A 20,806-nucleotide genomic window follows, 5' to 3' on the forward strand; every position below is an offset into this window, starting at 1 on the left:
AAAAGTGACCTGAGAACACAGAAGAAGGCGCTACCCAGACACCAAACCAGATCACCAGAATCATAAGTATATAATTCACCGATCGAAATCAGCTGCCCCTGAAGAAATAGCCCAAAAGCACCAATTTAACCAAGAACCCCTACTAAACCAAGACTAAAAAATAGAACAAGAGAGGCACTCTCAGACACAGACACCACCTGCACCTCACAGAGGAAGAGATGAGTAGGCGCCAGTGCAAAAATACAGGCAACAACATAAAGACCTACATGGCAACATCAGAACCTAGTGATTCTACACCTGCAAGACCTAAACATACCATGACAGAAGAAACAGAAGAAATCAACCCTAAAAATGACATTAAGAAGATGATAGAGGCCCTTAAAGAAGAAATAAAACATTCCCTCAATGAGGAAATAAAAACTTTCCTTAAAGAGGAATTGAAAAACTACCTTAAAGAGGAAATAAAAACTTTCCTTAAAGAGGAAATAAAAAACTCCCTTAAAGAGGAAATAAAAACTTCCCTTAAAGAGGAAATGAAAAACTCCATTAAAGAGGAAATAAAAAACTCCCTTAAAGAAATGGAAGAAAAAACGAACAAAAAATGGGAAGAAATCAAAGAAAGCCAAGAAAAAGCAATTAAACAGATGAAAGAAACATTCCAAGATCTGAAAAATGAATTTGAGACAATAAAGAAAACACATGCTGAGGGAATGCTGGAAATAGAAATCCTGACAAAACAGGAACTACAGAAACAAGCATAACCAACCGGTTGCAAGAGGTGGAACAGAGAATCTCTGACACTGAAGACACGATAGAGAAAATAGATTCGTCAGTCAAAGAAAACAATAAAGACAAAAAAGTCCTAACACAAAACGTCCAGGAAATTTGGGACACCATGAAAAGACCAAACCTAAGAATAATAGGGATAGAAGAAGGAGAAGAATACCAACTCAAAGGCACAGAAAATATATTCAACAAAATCATAGAAGAAAACTTTCCTAACCTAAAGAAAGAAATACCTATGAAGATACAAGAAGCTTACAGAACACCGAATAGGCTGGATCCCAAAAAAAAGTCCCCTCGCCACATAATAATCAAAACACTAAACACACAGAATAAAGAAAAAATATTAAGAGCTGCAAAGGAAAAGGACCAAGTAACATATAAAGGCAAACCCATCAGAATAACACCAGACTACTCAATAGAGACTATGAAAGATAGAAGATCATGGACAAACCTCATGCAGACACTAAGAGACCATGGATGCCAACCCAGACTATTATACCCAGCAAAACTCTTAATCACCATAGGCGGAGTAAACAAAATATTCCAGGATAAAACCAGATTTAATCAATACCTGTCCACAAACCCAGCCCTACAGAAAGCACTAGAAGGGAAAATTCAACCCAAAGAAGCTAAACACATCCATGAAAAATCAAGCAATAGATAATCCTACACCAACATACACCACAGAAGGACAACACAACACAACCAAAAAAATAACAGGAATTAAGAGATGGAGCCCTATCCTGGCACCCTAGGCCTTCTGCTCTCAAACAAAATGCCTTAGTTTGTCCCTTATAAACAACAGAAATCGGTTGCTTGTGTGTCTGGACATTGGCAAAGCAAGATCAAGATACCAAACAAATTGAGTGTGTAACAGGGATGCTTTCTAACTCTAATTGGTACTTTGTATGTATTCTCACATGGTCAAGGAAAAGCATGAACTCAGTCTATCAAGCCCTTTTCTAGAGGCCACATGTTCTGCTGTATAGCAAGTCTTTAGTGCTTGGGAGTCCCCAGATCTTAATACTGTTGTTTTGTGACTGATGCTTCAACAGAGACTTGGCAGGACACAGACACAGACTCACACTTATACACACACTATACACACTACACACACACACACACACACACACACACATCTCACAATTAGGCATGATACAACTAGCTGTGTCCAGCCTAAGGAGAGTCCTTCAGGGCAGCTGATGTACATTATATAGGGGCTCAATGGGAAAAAACAGGAAAGTGTTATGGGATATTTGATGGCACTGAGAAACTCAGAGACTGGTAATAAAATTACCCTTGGTTCAGGTGGTGGAGCCAGCAACTAGTTGACAGGAATTAGCCATTGAGAGGAAGGAGGGAGTAGGAATATGGATAGAGAAATGCACAGGAAGGAGCTGGGAGGGACTTAATTTGGGTCTTTATGGTTTGGGACGAGTGCAGGGACACTTTTCTCCTTGGGTCTCTGGCTAAAAAGGAAGGTCTCCTGGTTGCTTCTCGGCCTCTCATCTAGCAGATTTTCTCCCCAACATCTGATTCCTGAGTTCTTATTGGTAAATAGAACAATAGTCTTAGTTAAAACTTGCATTTAGTGGCTGTGGCTTAACTGGTACCAGTGGGACCAGAAATGTATGGTTCTCGGGGTTTTTTGGAGGGGTGCTGCCTCTGGGGCATCGGGGCACCGATGCAAGGCCGATAAACAGACAGAGAAACAACCAAGTCTCATAAAGGTGAGCACATGGCAATTATTAAAGCTAGGAGAGTGGAGGCAGGAGAAATAGCAGTTGAAGTTGTCTTTGGCTCCACAGTAGTCTTGAGGCTAGCCTGTGCTACAGGAGACCCTGTCTCACCAAACCAAAAAGCAAAAGCAAAGAGAAGAGCAAGGACTGCTTTTGTTTTGTACGTGATGGAGGTTCCCACTGCTTCAGAAATATCGTTTGCTGTGAGACACAGGACATGGACCCAGTGAGTGTGACATCAACAACTGAGGTGGGAGGGCTGTGGGCAGCCTTTTCCATGTTCTTGAGGCTACGCTGCTGTCACCTCCCATCAGAAGTCTTTGGTTTTACACATTAGATGGACCTCACAGGACCCACCCAGAACCAGCTATGTGACATGAGCCAAAGAAACTGGATGGAAGTTTATGAGAGGTCAAGAAGGATGTTTTCTGTCAAGAAAACGTTCACACCACCTGAAGGCATCATGTGTCTACACATTCCACACTTAAGCACTGGCTAGCAATCCTAACAAACCAAATCATCACACGATGAAAGGGAGACATGGGTACTGTCCAGCAATGGGCACTGAAGTCCTACTTGCCAGTTCTCTATCAGGTATTAGGTTCCTGAAAGTCACAGAGGATAGGCCCTCCTTCATCATCAACACTTGGGAAATCCAGGAAGGAGACTGAAGGGCCTTGCTGTTGGACCATGAAGGTCCTGCTACCCACCACCTCTCCTCAGAGATGAAAAGATTAAGATTGGAGGTGGTGGCATGTGCCTTTAATGCCAGTACTTGGGAGGCAGAGGCAGACAGACCTCTGTGAGATCAAGACCAGGCTGGTCTACAGAGAGAATTCCAGGACAGCCAGGGCTACACACAGAGAAACACTGTCTGGATAAACAAATGAAGAAAAGACTAGGAGTTTTATTCAAGGCCAGGTTTGGGAAAACCAGGTAAAGACTGTCCTTGTCAATGAAATGTCCCCTCCTTTTCCAAAGGGACAGGTGTTTGGGGTGGGTCTGTGGAGTGCTGGGCATGATTCCAGCACTGGGCAGTCTTGTTCCTGGACATGTTCTTTGTGCTCTTAGGCCAGCAGAACCGATCCTTTACTTCAGACTCACTATTGTCCCCAACCTCTGTGTGTGATAGCACACAGCTTTAGTCCTGTGATCACACCCCACTTAAGTTAGAAAATGAAAATGACCCATGAAAGGACAGTGTCCATCAGACAGAAGGACAGAAGATGGTGGAGGGACAGTGTGGTAAGTCCCACCAAGGAAAGTTCTTTTCTTCCTCAAAGAACAGGTTCTTTTTAGACTTTCATCTTTTTCTGTTCTTGAATTCTTTTCAGCTGCCTTGTTTTATACATAACATGAACAGAACGGAATCTCATCTCTGGCCTTGCTCAGAGCCATGACTTTTGACCTGCCAGCCTAAGATAACCACCTAGGAGGAGACTTTTTCCTGAAGCATAGACACAATCTGTGCCCTTCCTTAAACATCTTCTAAGTAGGCAGTGGTGATGCACACCTTTAATTTAGCACTAGGGAGGCAGAGCCACTCTGATTTCTGAATTTGAGGCCAACTTGGTTTACAGAATGAGTTCCAGGACACCAGTGCTACACAGTGAAATCTTGTCTTAAAAAAACACCCCCCCCAAAAAAAAGGGGGGGGGAAAAGACCATCCAATGTGGCCTCTCAGTTCTTGGACTAGGAGTCCATAAAACATAGAGTGGGAGGGCCTGAAATAAAAGGGGAATCACTGGAGACTTCGAATCAGTGGGCAGGAGTTAGTGAGATGAGAGGAATGTGTTCAAAGTTCATGGACATGTATGGAAATGTCACTGTGAGATTACTTACTCAAGATGTGCAGTTAATATCAACTAATGCCTGTTTTTTAATAGTGGAAAAGGGATAAATCAAAGTGAAAATGACAGATCAAGAAAGAATACAAAAATAAAAATGTGAGAGTATAACGAAAAATAAGAGTAAGGACAATCATTCCTGAAACCCATAAGTGAATAATTAAACAGAAAAGCTGCAAAAGCCATGGCCTCAGAAGGGAACTCACTCTGATGAGGTTCAACAGCTGTGCAGAGTCCTCATGAAGCTCACCAGTGTGGAGATCCACCAACCAACAGCTACCACACTGTGTGGACAGAAACCAGCCCTAGTGCGTTCTGTATATGGCCAGGTATCTATCATTCCTCACAATGGCTCCTTGTGACTTTGCAGCAAAAGATGAACTAACCATGTTTGGGCACAAATCATGCTGATTTCCTAAGTTTCTGCACTGGAGGACAGGAAAGACAAGGAAGCAGGAAAGGCGGGTACCTAGGGCCGTAGGAACCTGAGGAAGCTGGTTACACACAGTTCTCTCCTGTTGCCAGTGACTGACTTCTGGCAAGGCCCCCATTCCTAAGGTCCACACCTTCCCTAAACAGTGACTGCTGTTCAAACCCATGATTCTTTGTGGGAATTCTGCCATCAAAACCATAAGAAGGATACTTTCCACTTTAATAATAATAGAAGGAATGGTGGTCATGCCAGCAACAGGCTCCAGAGTGTTGTCCTTCAGTGGGTTGTGGACACTGTTATTCATCTATTAGTGGACAGGCAGCATGGTTCCTTTTTCACTTGCTCCCTAATGCTTTAATAACTATCTACTTATAAAGCTCATCATATACACACTCAAGAAAGTCAATTCCCTTCTCATTAGACGCAGACTATGGAGAAATGGATGGTGGTCTCTGGTTGACATTGGGAGTCTGTGATGGCTAATCTTGTCACATTGAGTATATTAGGAATGAACTGAAACCCAGCCAGTGGGACACACCTGAGAGGAATTTTCCTCTGTTAAATTATTTGAGGTGGAGACTGTCCTTAATTCTGGATCCTATGAGTCAGTAGATCCACCCTACATCTGGCCCACACCTTCAGCTGGTAGAAGGAAGCTTGTACTTTTTCTATCTGCTTGCCCTCACTCTCACTGGCAAGTTCATCTAGTCTGAGCCTTCCTTTGCCAGTGTTAGAACCCACTTTTTCTGGATTCCAGTGTGGACTGAAAACTGGAAGCTCTTTAGGAACTTCCTGGGATCCCAGCACCAGATTGGGTCTGCTAAGTCACCCAGTGTCTTAGTTATTGTTCTATTGCTGTGAAGAGACTCTATGACCAAGGCAGTTTGTAAAAGAAAAGCATTTAACTGGGGACTTGCTTACAGTTTCAGAGGGTTGGCCCATGACTGCTATGGCATTGAATATGGCAGCAGGCAGTCTTGGCGCTAAGGCAGCAGCTAAGAGCTTACTTACATCCTGTTCTGCAGGACATGGAAAGAGAGAGAGAGAGAGAGAGAGAGAGAGAGAGAGAGAGAGAGAGAGAGAGAGAGAGAGAGAGATTGAACCTGGCCTGCACTTTTGAAACCTCAAAACCCATCCCCAGTGACAAACCTCCTCCAACAATGCCACACCTCCTAATCCTTACTAAACAATAGCTTGAAACCAAATACAAAAATTCAAACATATGAGTCCCTTGATGGGCACCTGAGCTCTCATTCAAATAATCATTCTTAGTATCCCAGTGAGTTGATAGTTGATATATTGAAAATGAGCAAGAAAAAAAAAGTTGCTGAGTGGTGGCCCCCTGTTTAATCCTAGTATTTGGGAGGCAGATGCTGGTGGATCTCTGAGTTCAAGGACAGTCTGGTCTACAGAATTAGTTTCAGGACAGCCAGGGCTACACAGAGAGACTATGTCTTGAAAAACAAAACCAACCAAACAAAAAAGTCAACCAGAGTTGTCTATACAGCAAACCATCCTTCCCATAGCTGTGGGTGATGGAACCATATCCAGGCATTCTGTTTTCTTCCTGATCTCCAAAAATTCTTGAGTTTTGGTAAGTTATAAAAAAAATAGAAATTGATTACTTGTGCTTTTGGAGGTCGGCAAGTCAAGATTAAGGCACCAGCAGATTGTGGGTGGAGTGCGGGCCGCTTTCTCCATCTACTGTCGTTCTGTGTTGTGTTTTCCCAGATGGTCAAGAGAGGAATTGAATTCAGTCCTTCAAGATCTTTTTAAAGACTGCATATTCTAACTTCAAAAATTAGCTTCCTGTGGATGTAATGTTTTCCCTTCTAAGGCCCAAATCTCCCTCAAAAGTTCTAATTCCTGTGTCTTAATGCTAACCCCAAGCATAGTGGGCCTTTCTAGTCACTGCAAGGATGCTCCTTATCTTGGAAACCCAACCATAGAACAACAACTGAGGGAATTCTTGGTCTAATAAAAAGCTGAATGGCCAATAGCTAAAGAGCACGATAGGCAGGTCTAACAGACAGAGAGAATAAGTAGGTAGGAGGAGGACTCTAGGCCCAAAAGAGAGGGAGAATGTGGACAAAAGAGGAGACACCCAGGGCCAGCCAGCCATGTAGTGGCCATCCAGCCAGACATGGAGTAGGACATACAGAATAAAAGAAAGGTAAAAAGCCCTTAGGCAAAACATAGATGAAGAGAAACAGGTTAAATTAAGTAATAAGTGCTAGTGGAACAAGCTAAGGCTGGGCATTCATAATTAATAACAAGTCTCCATGTCTTTATTTGGGAGCTGGTTGGCAGCCCAAAGAAAAATCCAACTACAGGACTATGCTCTGAGGCTTGGCCTTCAGACCTTCTTCCCCATTGCCAAGTCTTCTGTTCCTTTACTGCTCCTTCCTACATGGCCTGTGCTCAGTTTAAAATAAGAGCTAAGATAAGGCTAAGCATTCCTATACTAATATTAAGTCTCCATTTTGCTGTGGGATTTCTTTCTGTATGCTGTGAATATGTGTTGCTCTGATTGGTTGGTAAATAAAGCTGTTTGGCCAATGGTGAGGCAGAATAAGGTTAGGCAGGACATTCCAACTAGAGAGAGAGGAAGGAGAAAGACAGATCTGAGGAGATGCTGCTAGCTGCCACCAGGAGAAGTAAGATGTAAAGTACCAGTAGCCACAAACCACACGGCAAAGTATAGATTTATAGAAATGGGTTAATTTAAGGTGTAGGAACTAGCTAGTGAGAAGCCTGAGCCATTACATCATTTAGATTGAAAATATAAGCCACTGTGTGTTTATTTGGGTCTGAGCAGCTGCAGAACTGGGTGGGACACAGGAAAACTTACAACTATACCATGTCATGATTTGGGAGCTGGTTGGTAGCTTAAAAGAAAGCCTGATACTGTGTCTCATCACAGTAAGCCCTTTCTTGAGCTGTTCACCATTTTGAATGAATACAAGACTTCAAGACTGTCATGAAGAAATGACTTCTAAAGTCCCAGTGGCAAGAGCACTGTGTGACTGAGGAAGGGGATGATGGGAAAGGTCTTATCTGTCATGTCTAGTTTCCACTTCAGTAGTCTAGGATCTGAAGAGTTGCCCATGACTCAAAGGAGCTCAGGGCCTCAGGAGGGATTTCCCTGGCATAATTTCCTTGATCTTCACAGGGTATTATGCACTAAGTAGGTGCGTAGCTCTCCAGCTCTGTTCTACAGAAGAGCAAACTCAGGGTAGGGATGAGCTTGGCTTCCATTTTGTAGTAAAACTTCCCAGGTTGCAACTCCTGTTCCAGGCTTCATTCTAGAACATGGGTTCTTTTTGTTTTCCAGTCAGACTTACAGAAGGCAGTCTCTAGAGATTATAGTAAACTTACTGCCTTCTTTCTCTCTTAGCTGACAACAGAACAATCCTGATTCTCCATTTCTGCTTTGTATCACAGACTCTAAATAAAATCCTATTTTCCAAAGCTGAGCAGCTGAAACCCCAGGGCCCACAGAACCCCATGAGTATGAATGGCATGCGACAGACAAGGTCAGTGTGAGCTGTACATTGTGTTGGCTTCCCAGAATGTGCCCTGGGTTGCACTGTGCCACACCAGTGAAGATTTTTATTTAATGGGAAAGTTCATTTGGGGGCATAAAGGCCAGTTACTCAAAAAAGTTGCTCACCAAATAGAGGATTCTCACAGATTGAGCCTATGTGTCCAAGAGGATGACTTGAGGACAGACATCTATGACCTTTCTGTCATATCAAGAGCAGGCAACCTGACCACAGTGAACATTGTCACCAGAGCATAAGGTGTTTCAGATCAGGAGTGGGAATTTTGGATCATGCACTTATCCCCAAAGTTTTGTGGAGTCACTGACCTTCCCAGTAGTATGCAGTGGATCTGTTGGGAATAGGTAGTTTTAGCTTGTGGAGAAACACCTAGGTATGGGCAGTGCTCCCATGTTTGGGCAGGAATACACACCATCGGCAGCTACACACTACTTTATAGCTGTCTGCTGGGCTGGTGTTGATGGTCAACAGGACTGAACAGCTCTGTATCATATATCTCCAAACCCCTGAGTAAAAGAAGTTTATTACTTAGTATTTTGTGTTGTCTTAAATGTCACTTAATTCATGTGCTCATCAGAAAAAGAATGGAGGCTTTATTTTCAGTTCAAATCCAATAGACTGCCAGCCAGCAGGTGTAATGCTTCCTGTTCAGCCTTTCCTGGGATACAGAATATACATGTTGGCAAAGCTACAGAACGGAACTGTAGATGATAGGTTATTGGATACAGACAATGAAGGTGCATCAAGACTTCAGGCTTGAGAGATCCTCAGGCCATAAAGTGCTTTCCAGGCAGCTCGAAGACTTGAGCTCTAGGCCAGAACCTGAGGACCAACCATGCTGATGACAATGCTGGTGATAAAGCAGGAGGGTGGCGCACACTTGTAATCCCAGCACTGGAGGGCAGAGACAGGTGCCGTGCTGGCCAGCAAGTCCTCCAAATCACTGAGTTTCAACACCAGTGCAAGGCTCTCTCCCAGAAAGAATAAAGTAGACCACAACTGAAGACGGACACTTAAAGTCGATGGTTATGCTCCACACACACATGCACACCCATATATATGAACACAAACACAAAAAAGAGCTGTGGGGTATTAAGGATCTTAGACTTAGCTGCTCCTAATGATAGCTATATGGTAATTCAGTAAGGATGTGGTGGCTGCACTCCATGGCTCTCAGGGTAACCAGGGGAACATGGATTCTGTGCTGGAAAATCAGACTACAAGGAACTATGTTTTTGAACTCTCCATGCTGAGGAGACTTTTTTTCTAAGATATAAACTATAAGTCTAAATATTTTCTCTCTCTGCACAAGAATCAAGAATAGGAGTTGGCCCAGTATATTGCCCTCTGGCATGAGTTAAAACAGTTTAAACAACAATTGTCTAGAGATTTCATTGAGGTGGATTCTGGTCCAACTAGGCCAGTGGTGGCCAGTGCAGAAAAATCCCTGTGAGGAGGTAGACTCCAGCACATCAGGGTCATCCACAAAGACTGAAGCCTAGTAAATAGAAACCCCAGCCACCAAGCCACTACAGGTGCATGACCTAGAAGATGCCTATGAAGATGTGACTCTTGCTGGGGAATGTCCCATTAAAAAAGATGTGGCCCCCAGTACATCAGCATCAGCCACTCATACTGTAGAAAGTGCCACTCAGAAATATGTAACTCCCAGTCAGCATCAGCCACTCGGGGAGAAGAAGTAGTATTCTAAAATATTTGGCCTCCGGTATATGTATGAGTATCATCCACTCAGGCTGGAAATGCGGGATGCTCACAAGGCCAGCTAAGTCACCTCTGGTTCCCCAGTTGGAAAGGCCTTGTGTAGAAGTGGTCCTCATTTCATCTTCGAGGCTGTGAAGTCAGCAATCCACCAGTGGAGGAATAGGAGTAAGGTATTCCATTTCATTTCAGAGGGGAGAGAAAAATAGGAGGGGGGTCTATCAGCTAGTCTATTAGCTGCTCATAGTTGGAGTCTCAGAACTGCAGCTTTTCTAGGCTGCAGGTATTCATTGATGACCTTGCAGTCCTAGGCTCTCAAGAGGTCATCCAATGCCTACATTTCCATAGAGGGAACTCTGTAGTTCTCCCCTGAGACAAGTCTCTGCATGGGTCCACAGGATGACAGCAACACCCTTTGATATCTAAGTCCAGTTCTTCAGGGCTGCACTTAGAGGGATTGGCCTACATGGCTGAGCATTCCCACAACAGACTTCCTCCAAGGTGGAGACTCTGGAACACTGATAGCTTGGCTTGGTCTACTTCTGAAAGGTAGAGGCCAGAGACCAGAGGACGCAAGGAAACATAAGGCCACAACTCAGAGTCCAGGAGACCTGGAGTTCTGAGGTCTAAGGACAGAGGAGTGCATGGCAGTCCCAGGAGAGACACAGAGGAAATGCCTCAGCCTGTTTTTTCCAGTGTGGTTCTCAGCTGGCTTCATGGTACCCACACATGTTGAGAGTGGACCTTGTCCACAAAGCCCTTGGACCCACATATCAATTTCCTTAGAAACACCTCATGGTCTCACCCAGAAATGACATTCCATCCAATCTGGTTGATGATAAATTCCATGGTCTTCCAGTCAGCTGTGGCCAGAGGATGGAGAAGAGATTTTGTGTCCCCTTTGTGGTGCCACCATGGGAGATTGGCTCATGCAGGGAATCCCAGTGGCTTAACTTTTGACTCGCAGGGTGCCACCTCTGAGTTGCACTTGTGCAAACCTGGACCTGCTGTAGTGGTGTTTGCTCTGCCCATGACCTTGGGCTCTACAGCCAGAAGGAGGAGGCGGTGCTTCTTGCCTTCTTATGTGACCTCTTCAAAGGAGAGGAGAGAGAGAGGTCACGTGTTTCCTTCTTCCTTCCTTCTGGCATGCCTGGGAATTGAATCTGGGTCCTCTGGAACATCAGTCAGTGCTCTTAATCACTAAGCCATCTCAGCCCAAAGGAGTTAATGCAAATACCACTACAACCTGCGGCCTTAGACTTTTCCCGCTTGTCCATTGCAGTCCACAGCGTCTAAGGCTTGTGCCCTCTGCTTGTTCCCCACGAATTGTGGTCTCATTTCTTCATTCTGCCATAAGAACACCACAGAAAGCATTGAAACCTGGGGAGTACAGGAAAAGAAGGAAAAATTCCTTCCTGAGTTGAGATTGCTTCCTCCTTTGACTCTTGGAAAAGATACTCAGTCGGATTCCACACAGTGTAGTGCCTGCGCTACTACCCATTCACCATGTCCGAGTGAGGGGCTGAGGATTAAAACAGAGACAAGACAGCGGGTCATTTGTCTCAGTAGAATTCCCTTTATTGAAGGAGGGATGAGGCCTTAAATACAGGCTTACCGCACAGTGGAAGAACCTGGGAGGGCAAAAGTTGGCTACAGATGTTTTACATTCTAGCATTACACCAATATGCAGGATACACAAACAAGGAACCTCCAGTAAGCTGTTTAGGAGGAATGAAACCGGCAGGGAATTAGCATAGGGAGGACATCTGATCAAGGTCAGCAAGCAGGGCAACAGCTACCCAAGGAACGGGGGCCAGGGCCCAACAGCACAGATCGCCAGTCACACTGAAATTAATGACTTAATATTTGCATGTTTTCACATTTGCATAAGTCCCTTCAATTAAACCATTTGACTTAATGCTATAGTTAGAAATGTTTCATTCTATTTCAGACTGGTAGTTTGTGGCAGTAATCCCAGCCTTTGGGAATAGGGGGCCATAGGTTTCCTAGAAGCTCAAGGGTAGCCCCTGAGACAGAGTGAGACATTGTCTTGAGGGAAAGGCAGGCGGTCTGGTTAACTTAATTCTGAGTAGGAAGACTCACTTCCCTATGTGTAAAGTTCTTAGTGCTGAGACTGGGATATAAAATATGTATCTCAGGTGTTTTTCACGACAGAGAGCTGACTGTCACACCACACTAAGTTGGGTCTTAATATTCCACCCACCCTGACCTGGGCAGCTGTGCATTCTCCTGATATTCACGAGAATACAGGAAATAGAGATTATCCTGACTTACAGAATCGTCGCAAAAAGGAGGATATGCTGTCATGTGCCTTTAATCCCAGTACCTAAAAGACAGGAGCAGGTGGAGGATCTGTGGGTTCAAAGCCAGCCTGGGCTACCTAGAAGCTTTGTGGGTTTTAGTCGCAGGTATCTGAAGTATGGTGCTGAGCTAGAAACAAAACCAAACAAGTTTGAAAATATCATAGCTCTTCAGGCCCTGTCTCTTACTACCAGCTCTTCCACATGTGCACACACAAAGAATTCCTACTTCATGATAAGCATGAGAACCCTAACTAGGAAAGATGAGTGAGGATCTATGCGTGCAGCACTCGTCTTCATAGGTCCTTCCATGAGTATGCAAAGCATGCTAAGTCAGGACTTATCCATGGAACAATTCCTACAGTTAGGCAGAAAAATAGAAATAAAAACAGATGTGAGGATGACCTGACCCAGCCCAGCTCAAATAAGGTAGGGTTCGAGGAGAATAGAGATCTGCAGACAGGAGGCTTGGACCCTAGACAGCTACACTTAGGGAACATCACTCTCCTCAACTGAGCTCCCAAAGGAGCTCCCCCACTCTCCTCTCTCCTCCCTTTATGGTTAGAGTTTTTTTTTTTAAATACATATGGAGGTGCACCACATGGATATCTGCTGTCCAAAGGGGCTAGAAGGGAGCATTGGATCCTTTGGAACTGGGGTTACCTGTGGATGTGTACTAATAAATGGTGGCCGGGAAAGGAACCTAGGTGGCATGGAAGAGCAGTCTGGCACAGCCATATCTGAATGGAATGGCAGAAGTCATAGAGCCAGCACAGCTGCTTGACAAAGATCCATCAGAGCTGAGCCACATGATGGCTGCCATGTCACCTTTGGTTTTCATCTCCACCTGTTACATACTTGGGGCACTTTTAATATTTGTACAATTTGAGGGTATTGGATTGATGGAAAATTCCATATAATCATTTACGCCTTCTCCCAGGAATGCTGCTTCCAAGCTCATCCAGAAAAGTCCTGAACATACTATCCCCCCACACACACTTTGAGGGAGATATCCTTATCTACTTGAAGGTCTTCCTTATGCCTTGGAGGTGGTAACACATAAAGAAGCCAGAGGTCTCTTCATGAGGCTATGATACATTCTTGAAACATCTGTCCCTCTACTTACACAGGAACAAGATATTCAAAACAAAGTAAAATTCAAAAGAGTCAACAAGATCTGGTGGGCTAGAGGAATTGGCTACAGTTCAGGTTACAAGCCTCTTCCCACTGTACACTCAGACAATTACGTGGCATACAACTCTGCCCTACATAGAGACATATTGATGAGCAAAGTGTGGGATGGAAAGATGATGAAAGTATGAGGTGTCAGGACCTCTCTCTCTTAGAAGTTAGCTCATGCAGAGCCACTATAATGTCATATGACCAAGGAACAACAGAATGCCAGGATTAGACATACAAATTCTATAAGGTTATAAATGTGAACATTGATTGTATTATGCCAGAATTGAAATAATAACTGCAGCAGTTTTAGCCTGAGGATTTCTCCTGGGCACTCTGACCACTAAGAGTTAATAATACACTGCTTGGGACATGGCATAATGCCCAGGGTGGTTGAAGATTTTGTTTTGGTCTAGTGTCCTTGAAGCAACCAAAACAACCAGCCTGAGCACAGGCTGTCATATGCCTCTAGATTCTCAAAATTTGGGTTATGGGGTTAATGAGTAAGAATGATAACTCTGTTTATTAATGATGTCAAAACTTGAGGGAAATGATTGGAAATGATAACTCTGTTCTGTCATAGTTTATTAATGATGGCTAAAAGATGAGCAAAAGGAAGTGAAACACATGTCCATAAACAAAAATAATATGATCTATGCTTTGGAACATCATGAATGTATCTCTGCTAACTAAATTCTGTATAAATAAAACACTCTGGTTGCTAGTTAGTCAGGCTGCAAGATTCTCCTGACCACCATGGCCTGGCTCACTTTTTTCCCCCGCCAACTCCTTACACCCTCTGCTGAGGATGGCTTCTGGCAGCAGTCCATGTTTTTAACTGCTGAGCTACTACCTGGGCCACAAAAGGAACTTTTCAAACACATCCTCTGGTCCATGACAGCCGCTGTCAGTTTGCAAATCAGACTAAATGACAAGCTTTCAGAATGGCTGTTTTTACTCAGCCTGGAGGTCTCCTTTCTTCCCCAGTAAGGACATAATCTGTCCATACAACATATACTGATGTTATCTATTTGAAAGTGAACATCACAAGTCAATGATAAATGACTTGGTCAATGACCACTCGTAAGAAACATGTGACTCTCTCTCTGGAAAAGGGAACTGTTATGTCTGGGTTGTGTGCATTCAGCTGCCCAGATGGCATCCATGTAGGGCTGCTCTAGCCTTCCCGCAGGGTGTCCACTCTGTCCTTTTATACATGGCTTCTGAGATTCCTATTGGCTTTCACCTGCTTCATGATGTCATTCTCCCTCTCAGCCAATCAGCACCTGATAGAGTCTTGGGGTTCCCCTGGAGCTGACTAACCAAATTTGCCTCAATGTTCAGCATCTCTGATCCTGGACACACATGATTATTCTGAACCTAATAAACCATAATCCATCCATTATCCAACTCTTATTACTGTAATCATATCCCCATGTTGACAATGTAAGGAAGGGAAAGAAACTTGAACATTAATTTGTTAGACAAATCCCTACACTTGGAAGAATTGAAACAATGTGGGATAAAAGGGAAAGCTCTGAACCACGATCTGGTGCCCTAACTGTGGCCTTATCTCTGACTTTGTCTAGGGTTGTGACACTGGAAAGAGCATTTCCTCTTTCACTAAATGTGTCTTCACCTTCCTTGGTGAGATGACATGCTGGAAGGCTTCAGGAGTCTCTAAGTCATTGAGTCTTTAGGAGCATGGAAAGCAAGGAGTTCCTGGGACTGTTTTAGCTGAAGGAGAGAGAGAGAGAGAGAGAGAGAGAGAGAGAGAGAGAGAGAGAGAGAGAGAGAGAGAGAGAGAGAGAAGAGAAGATCTGGGTATGCAGAAATGAACACTCAGCTCCAAGATGCTTCATGTCAGCAGCTGCCCTCTGGCCACTGTTCAACGTTTTTATCAGGAAGTCTTGGGTTAGGGTTTCCAGTGTAGCTTTATGATGTCATCCTCTGTCTAAGCTGGTCAGTCCTTGACAGGCTGTGCTCTGTGCTCACTGGGGTATCGAGCATTTAGGAGCACAGAATAGAGAAGGAAACCAGGGAGTCCCCAGTGTTTCAACAGAAGCAGAGAAAGCGCTGGTGTGCAGACAGGCACACTCAGAGCCAGGATGCTTCCCTGCAGGAGCAGCCCTCCACTCAGTTTCCACATTAGCATGTCCATGTCGGTGCTGTTCAGCAGTCGCGTTGGGATGTGAGGGGAATTGGCCGCCACATCTGCCGCCCCTCCATGAGCAGGGTCGCCTTGGCTGACATGGAGAGGCAGCTGTGTCCTGCTCAGGGCTCAGTGTGCGACTCTCCTGGACCGGGGGTTTACAGTTAGGACCACACCTTCAGGAGAGAGAATGAGACTGTGCTTCTGTCTAGGGCACAGGAGCATCTGTGTTCCCTGCTGTCAGCCTCCAAACAAACTCTCTACAAGTGTCAGGACTGCTTGTTCGAATGTGTCACCTGGGTACATGAGGTCGAAGACAAGAGGGTGACCACTACTTCATGGCTGACCTCTGCTGTGTAATGAGTTCCTAGTAAGCTAGGTGTATAAACTGAACCTCTGTCATGATTTAAAGGAATCTTTCCTCAGGTATAAATTTAAGCATCAATTTAATCCCATTTTATTAAAATTCCTTTGCAGTAAGTGTGTGACTGTGTCATGCATGTTGACTTCATTCCTGCCTCAGCAACTGCAGGATTACAGATTTGTATCACAATGCTCATTGTGGTCATTATTAAAAATGCACACCTTACCCATCTTCCAAACACACAAAGGAACTTGCTTTCATAACTACTTGCTTATCTGGCGATAGGTAATAATAACCTTATTGAATCCTGGAGCTCAGACCACCAGAGCCACCCAGGTACTACAGGATGTTTGACAGCTGGAGATCCGAATGAGGTCTCACGACACTTGAAAAGAAAGGTAATTGGCTGCAATCATATGTGGCAAATTTAAAGGTTCTGGTGCCCTTTTCTGTGTTTCAATCAGTTAACCTCACATCTTTTCATCCAAGTGGCAACCTCCCACTTTCTCCAAATTGTCAGTGAATCACAGAGAACAGGTCAATAGTGTGACCAGTTTGTCTTTAGAGTGCATCACATGTTTGCAATTCAACACCCTCACTCCTGAGCAACGTTCACGACAGGCTTGTGCAGTGCTCTGGTACATGGAGCTCATTCACGGCTCTCAAAGGAGGGTTTCCTTCTCTGTAGGAGACCAGCTCCAACCCATCAAAGGGTTCTTGTGGGGAGGAGAGAGGGATGAGGAAATATTAGATAGAAATATAGGCGGAGATGGAGAGAAAGACAGAGACTCGGGATAACTTCTGGAGGGCCCTGGGTCAGTACCCAGCCTCCTCAAGATTTATTCTAATGGGCTCTTTATACACTACCAAGGGGAGAGGCAAAAGACCTCCCCCTTTCAAGATCAAAGCACAGCGTACAGCCAAGTGTGGGCCCTACAAAATACCTAGTAACCCACACCCTTGGCCAAATCATCCTAATATGCAGCCCTGCTGGGTAAAGCAAGCTCAGATTCTTTGACCTTACTAGGGAGCCTCTGTGGGCCCCCACACTTCTCCTGCCTCTCCTCCCTAGATCCTTAAACGACAGGGAATGAGTTTTCCATCCTCATAGTCCCTCAAGTGTGCCTGCAGACTTGAGCGTGGGAGACACTAAGTTAATGAGCACACCCATCACACGCCTTCTGCTTCTAGCAGGGATCGCACTGGGGAAGACATGAGCTGTGCTCCCCCCAGGCTTAGGTGCTCCCCCCTTACTAGTGATATCAGGGGAAGCCTGCACAGCTAGGAGTCCTTGCAACCCCAGCACTAAGAAGGCAGCTACAGGTCGACCCCTGGGGCTCACTGGCCAGCCAGCCAGGCCAACTGTGTGAGTTTCCAGACCAGTTAGAGACCCTTTCTCAGAAAAATAAGGTCGTCCATATCTGAAGAGGACACCAAAAATCTATGGCTAACCTCCACACGCCTGCATATGCATGCATACAAGCCAATTGATACACACACACACACACACACACACACACACACACACACACACACTCACACACGTACGTGAAGCAGCGTCCTGAGAAGATTGAGGTTTAGCTGTTACTGAAGACAGCCATATGTCAGCTGAGGAAGGGGTGGTGGCTGCATTCCACAGCACCAGGGTGGTGGGGGGGCTCATGGACTCTATGCTGAGAGATCAGGCCTGACTAGAAAGAACTACACTTTGGTCATCTCTGTGCTGACTAGGTTTTTCTTCCAAGATGTGAAATATTAGCCTAAATCCTTTTCTCTTTCTGTAGAAGAAAAAATGAGGAAGCGGCCAGAATGCTGCCTTCTGGGAAGACATAACATTTTACAGAAAACCTCAGGAGGATTTGCCAAGGGGTCTCTCATCCAGCTGGGCCTTTGGATGGTGGTGAAGAAAGTAATAGTCGGGAGATGGACCCTGGTGCAGCATGGGCATCTACAAAGCCCGCGGCTTCTTGAGTACAAACCACACTTTTCAAGCCAGCGCTGGTGTGGCCCAGAGGAAGCCTCTGATGAGTTAGCGCCCAGCACATTGGCATCAGCCTCTCAGCCCGGGGAAAGTGTGATGCTGACAAGGCCAGGTTAGTCACCACAGGTTCCCGACTTGGAAAAGACTTGTGTAGAAGTGGTCCCCACTGGGTCTGGGTCAGCCACACAGGAGTGAGCCTGGAGCTCACTGGTCAGCTGAGGCAGTGCCGGTGGACGGTGTCTGGAGTCTGGAGCACTGAGCACCACAGAGAATGCTGTGTCCCCTTGTCCACATCCTCAGGCTTTTGCTCCGTGATCTGCTGACTCTGCTGTGGGGACAGAACCTCGTATGACTAGTGCTGTATTTGTGTGTCCTGCCATCTTGTCTCATAAAAATGGCCTTTAACTTTCATGAGTCAAAACCTCTTCTTAAATGAGGAAGATCTTCAAACTGCAATGTCCTGTCTCAATTAGACACAGGTGAGTCAGTCAGCCTTCCCCAGCTGTGAGCCTGTGCAGTCAGGGACCAGGACACTTCCGGACACAGATGTGACAGTCAGCCTTCCCCAGCTGTGAGCCTGTGCAGTCAGGGACCAGGACACCTCCTGACACAGATGTGACAGTCAGCCTTCCCCAGCTGTGAGCCTGTGCAGTCAGGGACCAGGACACCTCCTGACACAGATGTGACAGTCAGCCTATTCCAGCTGTGAGCCTGTGCAGTCAGGAATCTTTACACTTCCAGATGCAGGTGAGAGAGTCAGATGTTTTCCCCAGCTGTGAGCCTGTGCACTCAGGAATCCACACACTTGCAAAATTCAGTGAAGGAGCAGGAGTAAGCTGTTCAGTTCCTGGTCATCTGGGAAAGGGAAAGGGAAAGGGGTGACTGGTCTCAGCTAGATTGAAGACCCTGTCACTGTGGCTTTTCTAAGCTTAATGCACCGTCCTCACACATAGTTGGAGACTTGGGCTTCAGTTTTTCCAGGCTGCCATGTGCACACTGATCACCCTGCAGTTCCAGGGTCTCAAGGCACTGCCCTATCCCAACAATGTTGCTTTATTGGGGACACTCTGTGGCTATATTCCTAAGCATTCCTTCAACAGGTGGTAATTTCTGCAAGGTGGAAGCTCTGGAATACTTAGAGCAGTTTGGTGCAGTCCATGTCTGAAAGGCACAGACCAGGGAAGCCCCTTTGGTGAGTTTCAGTCTGAGGGGAGAGACCTGAGGATACAGGGACACACAAGTCTACACCCCAGAGGCCAGAGGCCAGAGGCCAGCAGACCTGGAGATATGCACTAACGACAAAGAAAGCATGCCTATCCCAGGAGAGGCGCAGAGGAAGTGTCTTTTTCTATACCAATTTGTCCTGTGGCTCCCAGATGGTTTCACATTGCCCACCCGCGTTGAGCCAGTGAACCCCTACATAAGTTTCTTTAGAATCACTTCATAGTCAAATCCAGAAATTTTGCTCCATCCACTCAAGCTGAGAGCAAAGTCCACAGTCACAGTTCCCAGTCAGTCTTGGCCTGACGTTTGAGAAGAAATTTTCTGCCCACGTGTGGTATAATAATAGGAAGAGGAGCTCATGCAGGAAATCCCAATGACTTAGCATTTCTATCCCAGGATGCCTGGTCTTGTTTGGGGAAACAGGGTCCTGTGGGCTCAGACTACTCTCTTTTGTTCATTCCAGTTCTGAACATCAGAGTTCTGTGCCCTGTGGTAATGTCCCATGATTTGTGCACACAGTTCCTCCATTTTCTCGAAGGCACACATGGAGAGGGACAGAAAGCGGTGGTGTCCTATGTGGTACACTGATAAACATATGAAAACTTCTTCCTGATCTGAGACTGTTTCTTCCCTCTTGGCTGCCAGTGACTCTCCGGGAACTATCCAGGGTCGGAGTCTGTATATATCACTCCACAGAATTAACGGGGTAGAAAGGCCTGGGCACTTTGAATTTGATGACTTCATACTTGGTTGTGAAAGACCCTAACCCTTCAGGCTTACACCCCACCCCCCTAGCCTCAGGAAATGAGAAATTAAAAATCTAGTTCCAAGAGCAAGCTGACTCAGCCATTGTTCAATCACCCCTGTCACAATGTAACAATGTAAAGAGATCTCTGTTAAGAGATGTGCTCAACTGTGACTGGGATAGTTGCAGGTATTCCACGAAGGACCACTGTGACCTTTGGTAAACTCCACTCCTGCCCTGATACCCCCATTGAAGTTTCAGGAAGAATGTACCTCTTGACGTAACTGTACCCACTCTGTGATCAGACCATGATCTTGTGAAATGAAATTGTATGGGAATTGTAATCTTATGGCTTTTGTTTTTCCTTTAAAAGCCCCCATGGGGCTGCAGTAAGTTGCAGCTCTTGCTCTCAGGACAAAAGTTTGCCCTACTGTACAGAAGCTTTAATAATAAAACCTCATGCTATTGCATCAACTGGACTGGAGTCTGGGTTCTTGGGGTACCCACTTGAGACCCTAAACTTTGGGGTCCAACAGTTGCTTTTCAGAGACCCTCGAATTATCAATTTGTTTCAATGTGATAATTAGAAATATTCACTCTTCTGGTAGCTAATGCCAGTATTCCCAGCCCTTTGCAAACTGAGACCAGAGGCTTCCTACAAGGTCAAGGCCAGCCTCTGATGGAGTGTGAGACATTGTCTCACAGGAAAAGAAGGCAGGCAGACAAGCAGGCAGACAGGCTGGCATGAGGCA

At 45.3% G+C, this 20,806-nt stretch overlaps 1 protein-coding gene across 31 annotated transcripts in view; it reads right to left on the bottom strand.

The window, feature by feature from the left end:
* Positions 1 to 20,806, bottom strand: part of LOC121826479 (sperm motility kinase X-like) — an 88,202-nt gene that overhangs the window by 21,269 nt on the left and 46,127 nt on the right. For 8 of the 31 annotated variants that reach the window (XM_076567075.1, XM_076567096.1, XM_076567087.1 and 5 more), the window contains exon 1: positions 4,580 to 4,662. The exons of 16 other annotated variants lie outside the window; for them this stretch is intronic. The gene's annotated coding sequence lies outside the window, so the exon portion shown is untranslated. Of the gene's footprint in view, positions 1 to 4,579; positions 4,668 to 20,806 lie in introns of those variants that run through there. 7 more of the 31 variants (XM_076567099.1, XM_076567085.1, XM_076567094.1 and 4 more) reach the window with 2 other exon arrangements.

The sequence above is a fragment of the Peromyscus maniculatus genome, chromosome 3 (assembly GCF_049852395.1).
Source record: "Peromyscus maniculatus bairdii isolate BWxNUB_F1_BW_parent chromosome 3, HU_Pman_BW_mat_3.1, whole genome shotgun sequence".
Classification (NCBI taxonomy): Eukaryota; Metazoa; Chordata; class Mammalia; order Rodentia; family Cricetidae; genus Peromyscus; species Peromyscus maniculatus.